Source organism: Danio aesculapii, chromosome 12 (assembly GCF_903798145.1).
Source record: "Danio aesculapii chromosome 12, fDanAes4.1, whole genome shotgun sequence".
In the NCBI taxonomy this organism is placed as follows: domain Eukaryota; kingdom Metazoa; phylum Chordata; class Actinopteri; order Cypriniformes; family Danionidae; genus Danio; species Danio aesculapii.
The window spans coordinates 49,677,910-49,692,595 of record NC_079446.1 but is presented as its reverse complement, the minus strand read 5'-3'; positions in this window follow the sequence as shown (position 1 = coordinate 49,692,595).

Sequence of the window (14,686 nt, the reverse complement as noted above, 5' to 3'; positions counted from 1 at the left end):
ATTAAGACTTTTTAAAAGGCTGAAAACCGTAATGTAATTTTATTACTCTATTTTTGCACCAAGCGGTAACAAATCTCGCGATAGGACTAGCGTAATCTCACCAGATTGTTTCATTAATTTTGGTACTTAGATTTTTTTTTCTTTTTTTAAATATTTCCCAAATGATGTTTAGCAGAACAAGAAAGTTTTCACAGTGTGTCTGATAATATTTTTTCTTCTGGGGAAAGTCTCACTTGTTTTATTTTGGCTAGAATAAAAGCAGTTTTTAATTTTTTAAAAGTCATTTTAAGGTCAATAATATTAGCTCCTTTAAGCTATAAATTTAGTCTACAGCAGTGTTTCTCAACTGGTGGGTCGCAAGAACATTTTCAGTGGGTCGCAGAGTGTGTGGTCAAAAAACAACAAAAGTAAATTTTTTATGTTATTTTGCTTATACCGGACTTTTATTTTGAAATGCGCACATGACAACTGTACCGTGAAATTCCCAAGCCAGGCTCATTCTGAAAATGTAGTCCCGAGGACGTTTCTGGAGACCGCGAATACATCCTGGGAGGTACGTATTTTTGCAGTTTTTGGTTTTCGCGAATCCGCGAGAGGCCGCTGTGTGTGCCTTTTTGGCTTCTCGGACGTCTCCCGCGACCGCACTGTTCTCGCATAAACCCACCAGAGGCCGCCGTCGAACGAACGTCTGTCTATCTGTCCGACTGGCTGAATGATTGACCAATCGGCCGGTCGACCCACCCTCCTACCAACCAATTTTATCGATTGACCCGTCGGCCCTAAACCCAACCAACGATTTACAAAAGCCGTCCGGAAAAAGAAAAGCCCTCGTCCGATTTTTTTTTTTTTGACCACGTTTTCGATTTGACCACATTCTCACCCTGTTATGAACCTCTTCGCTTTATTTCTTGGATTCTGTTTTAGTCTTACCTGATTTCTGGGACCGCTCTTCCCCGGACTCGAACCCGGTCGTCGTCGTCATGGTCAGCCCCTCTCTGCGTCTCGAGCCTCCGGCTACATAATTTGCGGTCTCCAGAAACGTCCTCGGGACTACGTTTTCGGAATGAGCCTGGGTTGGAAATTCCATTTAGTTACAGCAACAAATATGTTGAAGCACAAGTACAACCCCGAATATGAAAAGTTTAGAAAATACATGGATTTACCTATATGGATGACAAAAAAGGCTTAAAACCTCAGTGTGTCATATGTAGTGAGGTGCTCTCACAAGAGCATGAAACCTTCTAAATTAAGACAACATTTAGAAACCAAACATCCCGGTTGCAAGGACAAACCTGTGGACTATTTGACTATTGGACTGAGGGCAGGGGTGTAGCGGACATTTTAAAAGTGCGGGGGACGGCTGTATGAGATCATACGTTCATATATTTATTAATCACCTGTTTCTGAATGGTTTGTCTCTAAAAGTGAGGGGGACGGATCCCCCCGGTTGCTACGCCCCTGGCTGAGGGCATCACAAAAGTGCACATTTTGTTAAACAACAGCAATAAAATATTGTTTATTTGTAAGTCTTGGTGATTTTGGTGATAGCAGTCATTTATTGTGTATGTTAACAAATAAATACAAATTAATTATAATTCCTAAAATTATATTATAGTTCCTAAAAATTTGGGTCGCGGCTTGATGACCATGTAAAAATGTGGGTCCCATGGCCAAACCAGTTGAGAACCACTGGTCTACAGAACAAACCATCGTTATACAATAACTTGCCTAATTACCCTAACCTGCCTAGTTAACCTAATTAACCTAATTAACCTAGTTAAGCCTTTAAATGTCACTTTAAGCTGTATAGAAGTGTCTTGAAGAATATCTAGTCTAATATTATTTACTGTCATCATGACAAAGAGAAAATAAATCAGTTATTAGAGATGAGTTATTAAAACTATTATGATTAGAAATGTGTTGAAGAAATCTGCTCTCCGGGGGGGGGTTTCAACTGTATATTTATATATAATTATTTTTAGATATGAATATTCCATTTATAAATATGATCGTGCTCTCAAATGATTATTCACGGATAATTGCATCCAAACTAAAAGACTTTTTAAAAGGCTGTGAACTTCCCTTAACTTTACTTACTAGCAACTGACTGGTGTACGGCACCCGGGAACTTGGGCCTACATCCGCATCTCAATGGAAACAACATCATGAACACGGAGACTGGAATCTGTTCATGGGGATTGGGGGAGGTACTCGTCGAGGAGTTGTCGTAGGAGGTGGTGTATGTTGAGGCTGGTGTTGGGGTGACGTTGATGGGGGGTACTTCTTGATACGTGGGAGGTGGTCAACGGTACAGAGGAGGCCACTTGATCACCCAGAGGTCCTGGTGGGTTGTCGTTGTCGATGTCACGGCCTCCATTGTCGTCCCCATCCTCTCCTGCACTTCTGTTTCCATCATCCGACCCTCCTTCTCCCTTTTCCTCTCCTTCTTCTTCTTCTTCCTCCTCTTCCCAGTCCTCCTCGTCCTCAGGCTCAGGCCCTCCTGGTGGACGCAGGTCGGCACCTCATGGTCCATCGCCGGGACGATCTGGATGTCAATGCATCCGTACTAGGACTCTGATATTTGCATTTGCAGGGTATTCTGCTACCAGGCGAAGCATCTCAGCGTGGATATCCATCTCTTCTGGATCAATGTCTACACCTTCCCTACCTCTCGCTTTAACATACGCATCCACTAAACTTCTCCAAACATCCTCGCGGACTCAATCCTCCACAAACCCTTGGTATCTTTCCAGAGATCGGTCTCCCATGGCGAATAGGAGTCGTCCACAGAATGCAGCATCATAGCGGAACTGTGTGGCCCGCACATCCGTCAGGTCACGCCGGTAACCGTAATACGGATTATTGCCCACCATTCTCATGGCTCGACCAGCATTGTCACATTCATCTAGGGGTACATTCTCCTAATTAGTACCCATGGGAAATGGGGGTGCTCTTAAATGGCCCAGTCGATAACGTCAAATGATGCAAGGCCAGAACCAGCCGACTGTGCGAGGACAACTCTGTGCCGGGATCAACCCGAGCCACCGCTGCATAATACAGGGCATTGACCTGTCGTCAACAAAATGCCCATAATTCAACCAAGTCAGTCTCAAGTCTGCCACGCCCAGAACATCCCCAATGTAGGGAATTGTTGGCTGCAGATCTGCTATAATTCGCGCTAACTTGGCTGTTGAGATTGGTCCTCGGACCGCAAAGGACGCGATGGTTAGGATGATTGCTCCTATATCCTGATCCCTACAGAGAACATTGAGCAACAAGCCGGCAATGATGTGCAGCAGGCGCACTTGTCCCGCCAGGGTCGCATTTGCCAAGCGATTGTTGTTTACATCCTACACATCTGCTCCTTGAGGTGCATCCGCCCCCGCTCAGTGGATCTGATCTATGCTGTCCGTTAACCAGAAGGCATCACGGAGCACTGGGAGTAGGCCCAACTCATGTCGTGCTGCCTCCTCTGGCATTATTTGGTCCGCAGGCAATCTAGGGATGAAGACCTCGAGTATCAACTGCTGTTTTCTCAAACTAGTCTAAGAAAAGCTGATGTAAGAAATAAAGCTGGCTGTAGTCAGCCCATGTACATCCAGACCCTAGTTTTCCGTCACGTCCAGCATGAATGGCTCCAGGTCAACTGCCCTGAGGATTGATCGCAAAATGCATCGAGTTCCTCCAAATGCTTCAAAAACTCTGCGATTATCAGCAGGTCCGAACTCTTGACGACCAGGTTGAGCTTGGGACAATTCATCCTGAGCTAGATCTCACCATCACTCTCTCTCTCTCTCAAACACACACACACACACACACCAGTGTTATTTTAAAAGGCCTTGTAAGTGTCACAGAGTTCACTATTCAAAACTGCATTAGTTTCCAATCTGTGATGCTTTTGTTTTCCAGAAATCTTGAGCAGGAAAATAAACCGCATGACTGTGGTCTTTTATTGAAGAATCTTTCGTCTTCACTGTCACTTTAGCAGAGTAAAATTGTTCTTTAAGCAGAACTTCTCCACAGTGGAGCTGAAATACAGTAAAATAACCACATTCAGCATCTCAGAGCGCCGTCTGCAGAATCAAATCAAATTTCCTTTTGACAGAGTTCAAACCGCATCAATAATAGAGAAGCAACAAAAGCTGACGCACACATGCTGCTTATAAAAAAAGATGCACAAACACAACCACGGCATTAATAACACACAGACAAACAACCAAGAGGAGACTTTTATAGTTTTGTCATTTAACTTAGTGCTGTCTATTTACATAACTGACATATATTTATTTACATAACATATGTTTACTGTTCATATTTATTTTGTATGTGCATTTAAATACTAGAGGTTGCACAGACTAGTCGACTAATCGACTTTAATGCTCTGCCGTGACGCTTTTTGATTGACGTCGACTAGTCGCGCTGTGCAGATCACATGGTTTGACCTGAAATACATGGCAGCTTTACACAGCTCACTGAATGAAACTGCCCTCAGATTATTTACAGTCATTTTTTTAAAACGTTATTTTTCTTATGTCAGCGTCAAAGATTAACGTGAACTTTGAATGAACTTTAAATCGTCTAATATGGAACAAAATCATTGCCAAAAGTATTGAATTAAAAAGCTTGCTGTATAGCACAAACTGAAAGAAATAATGCACCGTATTAACAAGCTCTTGCATTTTAATGACTTGAATTGCAGGGTTTGTAAGTCCTGAAATTCAACATATCTGTTTATTTAACCTGTGAATATTTCAACGAAAAATATTTCAAACACGTTTTCGTACTTGTAAATTCAATAATTCATAATCAATTTCCAGGTTTCACTTACAAAATATTCAATACCCTTTAAAAATACGATGTATAATATTTAAAAGGTAATTTTCAGTTCATTGTATTTCAGTTCAAATATTCGCTTCCATGAATTCAGTGGCTCAAATTCGACTGTTAAAATTCAACATTACATCCAGGAGCTGCAGTATGGAACAAAATCAATGCCAAAAGTATTGAATTAAAAAGCTTGTTGAATTACACAAACTGAAAGAAATAATGCACCGTATTAATAAGTTTTTGTATTTTAATGACTTGAATTGCAGGGTTTGTATTTTTAGGTCCTGAAATTTAACATAGCTGTTTATTTAAACTGTGAATAGTTCAACTAAAATATTTCAAACACGTTTTCGTACTTGTAAATTCAACAGTTCATATTCAATTTCCAGGTTTCACTTACAAAATATTCAATACCCTTTAAAAATACAATGTATAATATTCAAAAGGGCAATTTTCAGTTCATTTTATTTCAGTTCAAATATTCGCTTTCATGAATTCAGTGGCTCAAATTCCACTGTTAGAATTCGACATTACATCCGGGAGCTGCAGGAAAAGCAGTATCTCCGGCAGAAAAGATCTCCAAAGATGCCGTTTTAAATTGTAAACAAAAAATCTGTGTTTTTGAAACAAATGAAGACATCAGAAATCAACCATTCATTTGAAATATTTAGCCTGACATGTTTACTGATCCAAAATATTATAAATGTTTCTCAAAATAAAATATGTTGTGTACAAAGGGGGGAAAGGTTTTGTTTTTGACAATACTGTGATACAGTGAAACCGTGATATTTTTGTCCAAGGTTATCATACCGTCAGAAACTTATACTGGCCCATGCCTAATGTGTGTATATATATATATATATATATATATATATATATATATATACACACATTAGGCATGGGCCAGTATAAGTTTCTGACGGCATGATAACCTTGGACAAAAATATCACGTATACATATACATATACATACATATATATATACATATACATATATATATATATATATATATATATATATATATATATATATATATATATATATATATATATATATATATATATATATACATATACTGTACATATACATATATATATATACATATACATATACACACACATATATATATATATATATATATATATATATAACTTGTTTTAGATATGAGTATTCCATTTATAAATATAAAAATGCTCTCAATGATTATTAACGAATAATTGCATCCAAAAGGAAAGTCTTCATTTACATGTGTGTGTATAAATATTGTGTGTGTGTGTATATTTATATATATATATGAAGTCTTATAAGTCAAATATTATTTGCTGTCATCAAGACAAAGATAAAATAAATCAGTTATTAGAAATGAGTTATAAAAAGTATTATGATTAGAAATGTGCTGAAAAAATCTCCGTTAAACTGACAGTGGGGAAAAATAATTAATTAATATTATTAAAATGAATGTTAATAATTCAGGGGGGCTAATAATTCTGACTTCAACTGTATATTTATAATTACATATAATTAGTTTTAGAATTATATTTATGTTATAATAATTAATTAGAATTCGTTTTATTCACGAATAATCGCATCCAAAATTAAAGTCTTCGTTTTCATAATGTGTGTGTAAATATTGTGTATATATAAATAAAAATATCTAAAATACAAAACAATACAACTAAAATGTTTACATATGCATTCATATTTATATATAATTTGCTTTAGATCTGAATATTTAATTCATAAATACAATAGTGCTGTCAAAAGCTTAATGGCAATTAACTGCATCTAGAATAAAAGCTTGTATTTATAAAAGTTGCATATGCATATTTATTTAGCAATTATAAATATATATGTAAATATTTAAATGCTTATAAATATGTAAATAGTCACAATATCTATGCACAGTTCGATTAACTGCAATTGTCTGACAGCACAAAATATAAATAAACATTTTCGCAAACATATACAGTACATGTGTGCATTTATACATTTACTAAATAAATATGCAAAATTATGTAAATGCAAGCTTTTATTAAGTGATTAATTGCTATTAATCTTTTGACAGCGCTACATTCCAGGTGTGTTTTAATATTTAGCACAAATCTTTAATGAATCCTCAGTGTTTTCCTCACATCAGTGTGTGTTTTACTGCATTTGATTAAAGCAGATTTCTGATTTGTGTTTGTTTAGAGTGAGAAGGCATTAGCAGGTAAACGGAAAGATTAATTATATACAGTAAAACAGCTGAAAAACACTTAATGACGTCAGAAAAATCAAGAGAATCTTGTTTAAAAGGTCACAAGAGTAAAAGCATGCATTATAAAAACACAAGTGTTGGTAAAGGTTAAAATGCCAACACAATGCATGATAAAAAAGCCATTGGAAAAATGCTAATGTTTATTAATGAAGTCATTATAATCATGTCCAGCTAGCAATACAGGCAGGTTTATCAGGTTCATCAATGCCTTCTAAATGTAAGGCTTCTCAATTTAAAATTGCAGTAAATTTGACCCTTGCATTGTTCATTCATTCATTTATTTTCCTTCGGCTTAGTCCCTTTATTCATCAGGGGTCATCACAGCGGAATGAACCGCCAACTATTATGTTTTACACAGCGGATACCCTTCCAGCTGCAACCCATCACTGGGAAACACCCACACACACTCATTCACACAAACACTACGGCCAATTTACTTAATCAATTCCCCTATAGCGCATGTGTTTGGACTGTTGGGGAAACCCACACCAACACGGCGAGAACATGCAAACTCCACACAGAAACACCAACTGACCCAGCCGGGACTCAAACCAGCGTCTTGCTGAGAGGCCACAGTGCAAACCACTGAGCCACCGTGCCGCCCATCCTTGCATTGCATTTATTTGAATTACTACTGTGTGTTGGGGGTTTTAACATGAGCGCTCTGCGTTCTTTTAAATGAGCACAGCTTTCAGAATGCCTTTATTTACAGTAGTTTAGTTCAGCAGATCTGTTTATATTAACATAGATCTGTTCGTTTATTATTAGCTCTTCAAAAGCTCCTCTGAGCTGCGCTGGTCATCCACAAATCCAGTGGTAAACAGAGCAGACCATACACACATTTTGTCGGCAGAATTATTGGCATGCTGTTTAATCCTGTCACCAAACAAAGCAGAATTAGCTCTGTGTGTGTGTGCGTGTGTGCGTGTGTGTGTGTGTGTGTTGTGAGCATATAAATTTATATAATCTAGTTCCAAATTAACAATAATCTATATATAACTGAAGAGTTATATCCTTTGTTTTGTTTAATTAGCTCATTTCATTCAAACCCTAGCTATAGGGTGTGACAGACCTTAAAATCTCTTGGTTTCCTGAGCACTGACTGTGCCAAAGTGATGCAAATGCTAAAGGCATCGTCTCAATGACTCTTGCTTTGTCTTTGAGTGATACTTTCAAGCTGGTCAACTGGCCGGACGGGTTCTGATTCCAGTACACCATTTGCACACTTTGTTTTCATGCTAAAAGGTACCGTGAATGGGTACTTACTGTTGAAGTCAGAATTATTAGCCCCCCTGTTTATTTTTTCCCCAATTTCTGGTTAACGGAGAGCAGATGTTTTCAGCACATTTCTAATCATGCGCGTGACCCCTGATGAATAAAGGGAATAAGCTGAAAGGAAAGGAATGAATGAATGAATGAATGAAAATATCTCCAGTGTTATGTGAGTCTATATGTGCTATTCATTCATTCATTCATTCATTCATTTAATTCTTTGTCTGCAGTCTGTATTTACTGTATTTGACCAATTTTATTTATGGTTTCGTGGTTTTAGTAAACTATATTAAATACCCCTGCTCTGACCATCTTGAAATGTAAATCATGTACTTTAATCATCAAATATCACACACACACACACACACACACACACACACACACACATCTATAAACTGCTGATTTTGTGCATGTGTGTGTGCGAGGCTGCAAGCGGACACAAAACCATCTGCAGGAGTCAAACATGACATGACATGACCTCTGGTGTAAAGGTCAGAGGTTGAGTCTCTCTAACAAACCATCTGTGTGTGTGTGCGTGCGTGTGTGTGTGTTATCAGTCGTCAGGTGTCCTTGTATGAGGATGAATGACGTGACGATTGAACTTCACCTGCTGACCACAAACACTGGCTGCACTCCAGACACGCACACACACACACAGGAGAGCACTACACTCAGTGCACACACACAACACAGCACTATACACTAAGTGAACACACACTGCACACGCACACACACATAGGTTATGTTTTACATGCTTAGAAATTAACACCAATAACAAATGAATTATTTAAATTATTAACACTAATAAAACCTAAACAGGGTGTCACGGTGGTGCAGTGGGTAGCACTGTCACCTCACAGCGAGAAGGTTGCTGGTTCGAGTCCCGGCAGGGCCAGCTGGTGTTTCTGTGTGGAGTTTGCATGTTCTCCCAGTGTTGGCGTGGGTTTCCTCCGGGTGCTCCGGTTTCCCCCACAGTCCAAACACATGTGCTATAGGGGAATTGATCAACTAAACTGGCCAAAGTGTATGAGTGTGTGTGTGTGTGTGTGTGTGTGTGTGTGTGTGTGTGAGGATGTTTCCTAGTGATGGGTTGCAGCTGAAAGGGCATCCGCTGTGTAAAACATTTGCTGGAATAGTTGGTGGTTCATTCCGCTGTGGTGACCCCTGATTAATACAGGGACTAAGCTGAAGGAAAATGAATGAATGAAAACCTAAACGACTGTAATATAATTTAATTAAATGTAAATAATTACAAAAGAAGAAAATATTTATTTATTCCTGCATGAATAAATAAATCAAGGTAATCTGGACGTGTACATGCTCTCTCTCATGATTAACTATAAATCATATTTTATTATTAACTCCTTGAATGAGACTGAGAGTAACACCATCAAGCGTTTGCCGTATTGACATCACAGCCCTGATGAATCTTGCTGATTCTCATCTCCAGCTGAACAGACGGGCTTGTGCCACTCATGAGGGTCTAGTGTGCACTTCTGAGGGCTCTTGCTGAATTTAATAAGCTCATTTCAGGAAATAAAGCTCATCGTCACACATCATTCATTCCAGATCAGTGTGGATGTGAAACTGAAGAGGCTGAAGAGGCTGAAAATCCCAGAAATTTGACATCATTCTTATTATTCAAAAAGTGCAGACATGCTACATGAGAAACACTGGAGTCATTTATATTGATATTGTGCTTGAATTAATCTGCTGTGGTGATTCTATAGGTGCTATGGTAACAACTACAGTAATTGATCTGTTGTGGTGATTCTACAGTTGCTATCGTAACACAACTATAGTAATTGAACTGTTGTGGTGATTCTGTGGTTGCTATGGTAACACAACAACTATAGTAATTGATCCGCTGTGGTGATTCTATAGTCGCTATGGTAACACAACAACTACAGTAATTGATCTGTTGTGCTGATTCTACAGTTAATATGGTAACACAACAACTATAGTAATTGATCTGTTGTGGTGATTCTGTAGTTGCTACGGTAACAGCAACTCTAGTAATTAGTCTGTTGTGATGATTCTATGGTTGCTACGGTAGCAGAACTACTCTAGTCCTAATGTGATGATTCTACAGTTGCTACGGTAACAAAACAACTAAATTAATTAATCTGTTGTGGTGATTCTACAGTTGCTATGGTAACACAACAACTAAAGTAATTAATCTGCTGTGGTGATTCTACGGTTGCTATGGTAACACAACAACTAAATTAATTAGTCTGTTGTGGTGATTCTACGGTTGCTATGGTAACACAACAACTAAAGTAATTAATCTGCTGTGGTGATTCTACGGTTGCTATGGTAACACAACAACTTAATTAATTAATCTGTTGTGGTGATTCTACGGTTGCTATGGTAACACAACAACTAAATTAATTAATCTGTTGTGGTGATTCTACAGTTGCTATGGTAACACAACAACTAAAGTAATTAATCTGCTGTGGTGATTCTACGGTTGCTATGGTAACACAACAACTAAATTAATTAATCTGTTGTGGTGATTCTACGGTTGCTATGGTAACACAACAACAAAAGTAATTAATCTGCTGTGGTGATTCTACGGTTGCTATGGTAACACAACAACTAAATTAATTAATCTGTTGTGGTGATTCTACAGTTACTATGGTAACAAAACAACCATAGTAATTAGTCTGTTGTCATGATTCTATAGTTGCTAGGTAACAGAACAACAACAGTAACTGATCTGCATTGGTGATTTTATAGTTGCTATGGTAACACAACAGGTATAGTAATAAGCAAATGACCCACTACTGTATTTTTCTACAACTTTAGGGAATATTATAAAGTAAACCACAGCTTACTGCAGTAAAAAGTAAAGTATACTACAGTATTTATATTTATAACACATTTTCTAAATACTGTAATACACTGTACAGGTAGTATAATACACTTTACTATAGGAACCATACTTTAGCAAAGTGTATTATATTGACAACACAACTTTAAATGTCTACAGTATTTTTTCATGTGGGATGCATTAATGCTGTTCACGCAACAGCCTTCATTTCTGGTTAGATGTTTGATTTCTTTATTCTGATTGTGTCCACGAGCGACGGTTCAGAAACTGACAAGTCAATTAAAGCGAGAATAAAGGACAGTGTGAAGACTTTCATCAAACACTCCCCCAAAATCACCAGGAGAGTCACCTCATTACAGAGGAAATATGATAATTACACAGCCCTGCAGTGAAAGCTTAGAATTGACAACCGCTCATTAGCCTGCAGAACAGACTCTCCAATTCTGCAAGTCAACAGCAGGATTGACCATTTTTCTGGCTTTTATTTGTCTGTTCAAGCAGATAGAAATCAGATCTCACATTCACAAAACATCGCAAGACTAAAAGAGCTGCGAAATAGCCAGTTTAGGAGAACATCTTCAAAATAATGAGCATCAAACCTAAAAGTGCTGCTTTGAGTCTTTTACAAAGCATGTTAGCAGAATAAGGGAGAGGGGTCTGGCTGCAGACTCGGTGCAGTGCAATCTGAGCTGCATCCAATGCATTTTAATGGGCTCGCCTAACCCCACCCCTAACCCTACCCCTCACAGTGACGTCACTCGCTCCATTTGAGTGCATTGCGTCTGACATTGCATCGCTGAGTGATGCAATCTTAGCTTGCATCATCAAGGCTGCATCCAGATACTATTGGAATAACGAGCTGCTAAATCAGTGAAACATCAGCAGTATTGAAGAAACTCCTGAATCACAGAGCAAACCACAAACTATCCTAAACTGTACATTCTCAGCAATCTGCTTTGTAAAGAAAACATTTGATTAAAGTTATGCTTATTTATAGTTTATAAATTATAGTTGATTACAACGAGCTGTTGTCTTAATTACAAAGTTATTCCCATATGCTCAGATATATGCTTTCAAGTTCATTCATTCATTTTCCTTCAACTTTAGGGTATATTATACTAGTAGCAAAAACTAAAGTATACTACAGTAGTTCATAAGTTCACCATAGTTATGCAGCATTCATTAACAAAGAGCTATTAATACAAAAAAATATACAGTTTACTATAGTATGGTCTAAAAACACTTTAATTGGTCTTACTGTCGTAGGTTTTAATGTGAGCTGATTGACTTTATCTTGGCCCTACTTTAAAGTATCAAGCATTTCTATCCAGTAGACAAGCTAAAAGTTCAACACAATCTCACGGCAATTCGTAACTTTTTGATTTAGAGGCTAATTCGTATGAATTCATATGATCTAATTCGTACATTTTCGTACGATTTGCTCATCCCCCAATGACGGTTGGGTTTAGGGGTGGGGTTAGGTGCCACGCCTCCTTTTTAAAATCGTACAATTTCGTACGACTGAACTCGTACGAATTCGTACGAATTAGCCACTAAACTGACAAAACGTAAAATACTTACGTTTCCTCGTGAGATCAGGCTGAAAAGTTTGATGATTTCACTTGAGCTCATCAAAGTGGCTGTAAATAAATGAATGAGTGAATGAAATTAAACTAGATTAATTACAATAAAATAATTTAATCCTTCATTTTCCTTCTGCTTCGTTCCTTTATTAATCAGGGGTCGCGACAGCAGAATGAACCACCAACTATTCCAGCATATATTTTACACAGCAGATACCCCTCCAGCAACAACCCAGTATTGGGAAACCCCCCACTTTTCCTGAAGCTTTTAAAAGAATTAAAAATGTATTTGCTTCATAATTTTCTAAGTAAATGCATTAACTTGTAACTTGCAAAAGTGCATTCTCTGGATATTTAAAGTGCACTACTTACACTATTTTACTACAACATGGCATAAAACTGTGCAGAAGTGTGAATTTGCAACACACCTTTGTTTTTAATGTTCCCTTCACAATGCATTGGAGTCTGTCACTCTGCAGATGGAAACCTCCTGTCCTGATGATGACTTTTCCAACACATGTAGGTTTAGTCCATTAATTAATTCATTCATTCATTTTCATCCGCTTTTCCGGAGCCGGGTCGCAGAGGCAGCAGTCTTAGGAAAGTACTTCAGACTTCCCTCTCCCCAGACACTTCTTCCAGCTCCTCTGGGGGAATCCCGAGGTGTTCCAAGGCCAGCCGAGAAACATAGTCCCTCCAGCGTGTCCTGGGTCTTACCCGAGGCCTCTTCCCGGTGGGACATACCTGAAACACCTGCATAGGTACAGTAGGTGTCCAGCTGGGCATCCGAAACAGATGCCTCAGCTGACTTCTCTGGATGTGGAGAAGCAGCGGCTCTACTCCGAGCTCCTCCTGGGTGTCAGAGCTCCTCACCCTATCTTCAAGTGTACATCCTGCCACCCTGTGAAGGAAACTCATTTCGGACGCTTGTATCTGATCTTGTCCTTTCGGTCATGACACAAAGCTCATGACCATAGGTGAGAGTAGGAACGTAGATTAAACGCTAAATCAAGAGCTTTGCCTTTCGGCTCAGCTCCTTCTTCACCACAATGGACCGATACATCGACCGCATTACTGCTGCTGCACCGATCCACCTGTCAATCTCACGCTCCATCCTTCCCTCACGCGTGAACAAAACCCCAAGATACTTGAACTCCTCCACCTGGGGTAAGGACTTTCCTCCAACCTGGAGATGGCAAATCACCTTTTTCTGGAGGAGCACCATAGCCTTAGACTTGGAGGTGCTGATTTCCATCCCAGCCGTGTCACGCTCAACAGCAAACTGATGCTGAAGTGCATGCCATGAATTAAATAACAAATATGTATGTACCAAATAATGCAATTGGCAGTGAGATGTATGTTTTGTGCACTGCAAAGAATGCTTTTCTTACTTAGTTTTTGCCTTGATTTTAGCCCAAATATCTAAAGATTCTTAAATCAAGAAGCATTTTCTAGACAAGCAAAAAATATTGTGTTGTTTTCAGAAATAATGAGTCAAAATGAAGCGAGTTTTTCCTTTAAACAAGCAAAATAATCTGACAATGGGGTGAAAATGATCTTGTTTTTTCACTTAGACATAACATTATTTTTCTTACCTCATTAGCAGATTGTTTTAATGAGAAACTCACTTAATTTTGGCAATTTTGGCTAGAAACAAGACTAAAATTCCAAGTAAAACATTGTTGTGGTGCATACCATACCATATTTCTACTCTGAGTACTATATATATATACAGTCCTATATAGTTAGGGCCCCCACAAAATCTATATATATATATATATTTGCTAAATGCACACAAATGTCTGCTAAAGGACTAAATGTGTTCAGCTATTTATAAGACATATACTATTATATAATCTATAAAGAAACCATTGAGCTGAGAAAACACCTGTTTCTATGATTTATTAAAAATTA